We start from the raw sequence: 6,043 nt of genomic DNA, 5'->3' as shown, positions 1-6,043 counted from the left end.
CTCAGGCCTGGTTAGTCCTTGAGTGGGATTCCTACCAGGTGCTGTAAGCTTTTGACCCCCGACTCACTCTTGCCAGGTACAGTGACTTGCACCTATAGTCCTAGCTACTCAGGAGGATCGCTTGAGCCCAAGAATTGGAGTCCAGCTTAGGTAACATAGTGGGAACCCATCTCTAAAAACAAAAACTTGGGTGTTTTATCCTAAATAGCAAGACTCTGGTTTTTCATTTTGTATGTCAATTGGCAACTAAGACATTCGTAAATCTACATCCCACCATAAGCTTTGTTTTCCTGAATCTTGTGAAATTCACTCTACTTGCTAGGTTTATAAATTTGGCAAATGCCAACCATGGAATAACTCCCACTACATCGCCTTCATAGAGCATTTTTTTTTTTCAAGCTCACCCACCCCCGGCCATAAAGCACTTTGGATTGTAGGTTCTAGAAGATTTCTCCTTGTGTGTCTCACATCTCTCTGAAAACCCCTGTGTTTCTTTTTTTTTTTTTTTTTCCTCCCTAATCCACCACCTCCCTGGGTCAAACCTCTGTGTTTCTAATCCCTGGACCTTAATTAATGGCATTGTGTAGATTCATACTTATATACATGTTGCCTTAAATTTTTCTTTTCTTGGGAATTTGAAGGCATCTGTAGCTTATATTATTTCTTGAGAACTGATGTTTTCAATATTGATATTTTGATAATTTTAAAATCAGCCTTCTTTAGGTATAATTTAATACAGTAAGTTTACCCATCTTAAGCGCATGGTACAATATTTTGACAGATGAACATGTAGCCACCACCACAAATAATATTCAGTTACAACATTTTCTTAGCATATGGCTGATTAAAAAGAAGAAAAGAAAGAACATCTCCACAATGCCCATAGGTTTCCTCATACTCCTTTCTTTTCTCTTTCCTTCCTTCTTTCTTTCTTTTTCTCATCTCTTTCTTTCTCTTTTTCCCTTCCTTCCTTCCTTCTTTCCTTCCTTCCTTCCCTCCCTCCCTCCCTCCTTCCTTCCTTCCTTCCTTCCTTCCTTCCTTCCTTCCTTCCTTCCTTCCTTCTCTCCCTCCCTCCCTCGCTCCCTCTTTCTTTCTTCCCTTGCTCAAACACAGGAGGTAGAGGTTGCAGTGAGCTGAGATCGCACCATTGCACTCCAGCCTGGGCAACAAGAGCGAAACTCGGTCTCAAAAAAGAAAAAAGAAAATCCCATTACTTTCTGGTTCTCTCTCTATGCATTTGCACCTGCCCATATGTACACATTGTAAAACTCTGTGAATGAGATTGCTGTAATTACTGTTCTGCCTCCCTTTTTACACTTAACAAATACAAGTATTTGTGTAAAAAGTCTGACAGATTGTATTTTCCAGGAATGTCCGCGACAATATCTCCCACTTCACATGCTCTTTGGAACTAGTAACTGCTTCAAATAATGGACTATGGGAGACACCATTCTAGGTCATAAAAGGTCATGCAACTTCCATCTGGTCTTCACAGAACACCTGCTCTCTGGCAGCTCCCTGTTGGAGGGCTACCTTTTGGAATCCAGTCACCATGCTATGAGAAGCCTATCATATAGAAAGACTACATGTAAGTAACCTTTGGAAAGCCCTGATCTTCAAGTCATCTCAAGTCAGATGCTAATGACTCCAAGCCTCTGTCATTTGAGTTACTTCCCTTATTGAACCACAGAATCTGTGAGCATAATAACATGGTTATTGTTTTATGCCGCTGAACTTTAGCATATAGCAACAAATAACTGAAATAAGTTCTTGGGATTGGAACTGCTGAATCAAAAAATATGTTCATTTTGGCCAGGCATGGTGGCTCACACCTATAATCCTAGCACTTTGGGAGACTGAGGTGGGTGGAATGCCTGAGCTCAGGAGTTCAAGACCAGCCTGGGCAACATGGTGAAACCCTATTAGCCAGGCGTGGTGGTGGGCGCCTGTAGTCCCAGCTACTTGGGAGGCTGAGGCACGAGAATAGCTTGAACCCAGGAGGTGGAGGCTGCAGTGAGCCGAGATCGTCCCACTATACTCCAGCCTGGGCAACAGAGCGAGACTCTGTCTCCAAAAAAAAAAAAAAAATTTTTTTTTCATTTATAATTCTGACCCAATGCCAATTGCTTCTCATCAGTCATTGATTCAAAAATAAATAAGAAATCCGGCTGGGCATGGTGGCTCACATCTGTAATCCCACCTTTGGGAGGCTGAGGTGGGCTGATCACATGAAGTCAGGAATTTGAGACCAGCCTGGCCAACATGGCAAAACCCCGTCTCTACTAAAAATACAACAAATTAGTCAGGCGTGGTGGCACACACCTGTAATCCCAGCTACTCGGGAGGCTGAGACACAAGAATTGCTTGAACCCGGGAGGTGTAGGTTACAGTGAGCCGAGATTGCACTACTGTACTCCAGCCTGGGTGACAGAGTGAGACTTTGTCTCAAAAAAAAAAAAAAAAAAAAAAGGCTGGGTGCGGTGGCTCATGCCTGTAGTCCCAGCACTTTGGGAGGCCGAAGCAGGTGGATCACCTGAGGTCAAGAGTTCAAGACCAGCCAGTCTTTACTAAAAATACAAAAATTAGAATGGTGTCATTGTGCATGCCTGTAATCCCAGCTACTTGGGAGGCTGAGGCAGGAGAATTGCTTGAACCTGGGAGGCAGAGGTTGCAGTGAGCCAAGACTGCACCATTGCACTCCATCCTGGGCAACAGAGTGAGACGCCACCTCAAAGTAATAATAATAAGTAAAATAAAAAATAAAAATAAAAAATAAATAGAAAATCTGAATAGACTTATAACAAGAAATTGAATTTGTAATACAAAAATTTTGCACAAAGAAAAACTCAGGCCTAGATGCCTTCTCTGGTGAATTCTCTGGTCAAAGCCCTAATCTCCACAGTCTAGAGCTACATGTTACAGAGCACACAGCTCTGCCTAGTGCTGACGCCAGACCAACACAGAGGGAGCTGGGCAGGCAGCGACAGGCCCATGAGCATAGACCATCTGAGACTGTCAGTGCATGAGGAATTAAGGAAGCAAATATAGTATCAAAATATCAAAATATCAAAAGTGCGCAAGTTGATCAGATAAAAAAAGAACATTGTAACAAAGAGCCCTGTGGTGGGCGTTTCTAGAGGGCTCTTAGCAAGCCTGGCAGCCAGGGAAGGATCTTCAGCCTGTACAGAGGCCTTTCCACGCAGCAGCTTTCGACATGCTCAACATTAAAGCTTCTTTTTTTACTCTATTGCCCAGGCTGAGTGCAGTGGCGTGTTGATGACTCACTGCAATCTTGATTTGCAGGGCTCAAGTGATCCTCCCACCTCAGCCTCCCAAGAAGCTGGGATCACGGGTGCATACCACCATGTCTCGCTACTTTTTTGTAGAGATACGGTCTCAGTCTCGCTATGTTGCCCAGGCTGGTCTCCAACTCCTCAGCTCAAGCCATCCTCCTGCCTCGGCCTTATGATGTGTTGGGATTACAGGCATGAGCCATCACTCTGGCCAACATTAAAGCTTTTTTTCTGTCCCATTAAAAACTCGGGGAATGGGCCAGGCATGGTGGCTTACACCTATAATGTGGAACACCTGGTTGGTCAGCCCAGTGCCCTTAGCCCTGTCACTGGCGCAGACGCAGGCATAACATAAGCTTGGGGTGGCCAGCTTGGCCTTGGGGGCAGCTTTGGTGGGGTCACACCAGGTCTGTGTGGTCCAGCTTGAGCAGCTCCAGCCACTGGGTCAGTGCCAGCTTCTGCAGGATGAGCATGCGCAGCAGTGAGTTCAGTGCCTTCTCATCCTCTGCAGCTGACAGCTGCTGCTGCGTCTCCTCCAGCTGTGATGTATTCATTTCACCTGGTGGCAAACTGGCACACAGTGAGGAGAAGGTGGCCATGTCCTCCTCAGAGGCGAGCACCTGGAGCTCATTGCAGAGCTTCATCCTGGTCTTGGTAACCATGGTCTTCTCCTTCTCCTACTTGCCCTTCAGCTTGGAGAGGGCCACCTTGGCTGCCTGCTGGCTGGCCTGCAGCACAGTGCGCAGCGTGGTGAGCTGCTCCCACTTGGTGCTGAGCAGTGACTTCAACTTGAGGATCTCTTCCATGAAAGCCTCCTTGAACTTGTCCATGGTTGGGCCCAGCTCTTGCGAGGTGATGCGCCGCCACAACAGCTCCATTATGTGGTTCACAGCTGCCTGCAGGTGCTTGATCTGGTGGCAGATGATACGAATCAGGTGGTAGATATTCATGGGCTCCCAGCATGGGTCACCCAGGGGCGATGGCAGCGAGGGGCTACGTGAAGGGCTGATGTCCCTGGTCCCGCTGTGTGCTTGGCCTGCCTCTGCAGCCAGCAGCCCCTTGGGTAGGAGGATGGAGGAGTTGCCCGTGGGGCTGGTGCAGCTGGCCCCGTCCTGGCCCTCAGGTAGTAGTGCCCCATGACAGAGCTGGGCCTCCAGTTGTTTCACATGCACACATGATGGTAGAGGTTGGCCAGCTCCTCACTGAAGATCACCAGCTCATCCTGGGCCACACTCAGGCTGGCCCTGCGTCTCACCGGCAATGTTGCTCACTTTCAGCAACTTCTCCAGCAGGGCCAGCGCTGGCAGCTGGCCTTCTCCAGCAGGGAGACCTCTGCGGTAAGCGCCTGGACTTTCGCCTTGTATAGGCCCTCTCCTCAGCGTGCTGAGTCTCACGGGCCTCATGCCTGCTGCGCAGTGCACTGAGCTGCTCTTGGAGCTCGCCAGCCTCGGCAATGCCACAGCCACATGGTACCTGCAGGCCAGGATCTTGCCCGTTGATGTCCACCTCGTAGTAGTCACCATCCGTGATGTTGCAGTCCCTCTCGTTTTCCTGGGCTGTCTGCCACACCTTGCAGGTTCAAAATGGGTTATAAAGCAGTGGAGACAACTTGTAACATCGACAATGCATTTGGCCCAGGAACTGCTAACGAACATAGAGTGCAGTAGTGGTTCAAGAAGTTTCGCAAAGGAGATGAGAGCCCTGAAGATGAGGAGCATAGTGGCCAGCCATGGGGAGTTAACAACGACAAACTGAGAGCAATCATCAAAGCTGATCCTCTTACAAGTACACGAGAAGTTGCCAAAGAACTCGACATCGACCATTTTTGGTCATTCGGTATTTGAAGCCAATTGGAAAGGTGAAAAAACTCAGTAAGCGGGTGCCTCATGAGCTGACCAAAAATCTAAAAAATCACCATTTTGAAGTGTTGTCTTTTCTTATTCTACTCAACAACAATGAATCATTTCTCAATTGGATTGTGATGTGTGATTAAAAGTGGATTTTATATGACAACTGGCAACAACCAGCTCAGTGGTTGGACTGACAAGAAGCTCCAAAGCCCTTCCTAAAGCCAAACTTGCACCAAAAAAAAAAAAAGGTCATGGTCACTGTTTGGTGGTCTGCTGCTGGTCTGATCCACTACAGCTTTTTGAATCCCAGCAAAACCATTACATCTGAGAAGAATGCTCAGCAAATCAATGAGTTGCTCTGAGAATGCAATGCCTACAGTTGGCATTGGTCAACAGAAAGGACCCAATTCTCCACGACAATGCCTCACCGCACGTCTCACCACCACCACTTCAAAAGTTGAATGAACTGGGCTAATCTGCCATATTCACCTGACCTCTCGCCAGCTGACTGTCACTTCTGCAAGCATCTCAACAACTCTTTGCAGGGAAAATACTTCCACAACCAGCAGGACACAGAAAATGCTTTCCAAGAGTTTGTCAAATAACGAAACATGGATTTTTACACTACAGGAATAAACAAACTTATTTCTCATTGGCAAAATGTGTTGATTGTAATGGTTCCTATTTCGATTAATAAAGATGTGTTTGAGCCTAGTTATAATGATTTAAAATTCAGGGTCTAAAACTGCAATTACTTTTGCACCAACTTAATAGAATGAGTTTGGAAATATTCCCTCTGCCTTTATTTGTTGGAATGGTTTGAGTAGGATTGGTATTAGTTCTTCTGTAAATGTTTGGTAAAATTCATAAATAAAGCCATTGGGTCCTGGGCTTTTATTT

The 6,043-nt window shown here is 46.4% G+C and overlaps 1 pseudogene; it reads right to left on the bottom strand.

Annotated features, from left to right (window-relative positions):
* Positions 1 to 1,467: 1,467 nt before the first annotated feature.
* LOC129031595 (protein bicaudal D homolog 2-like) lies at positions 1,468 to 5,116 on the bottom strand (annotated as a pseudogene).
* Between the last annotated feature and the right edge of the window lie 927 nt (positions 5,117 to 6,043).

This window comes from Pongo pygmaeus, chromosome 11 (genome assembly GCF_028885625.2).
Source record: "Pongo pygmaeus isolate AG05252 chromosome 11, NHGRI_mPonPyg2-v2.0_pri, whole genome shotgun sequence".
In the NCBI taxonomy this organism is placed as follows: Eukaryota; Metazoa; Chordata; class Mammalia; order Primates; family Hominidae; genus Pongo; species Pongo pygmaeus.
The sequence above is the reverse complement of the archived record's forward strand: the minus strand, read 5'-3'. Positions and strand labels throughout refer to the sequence as shown.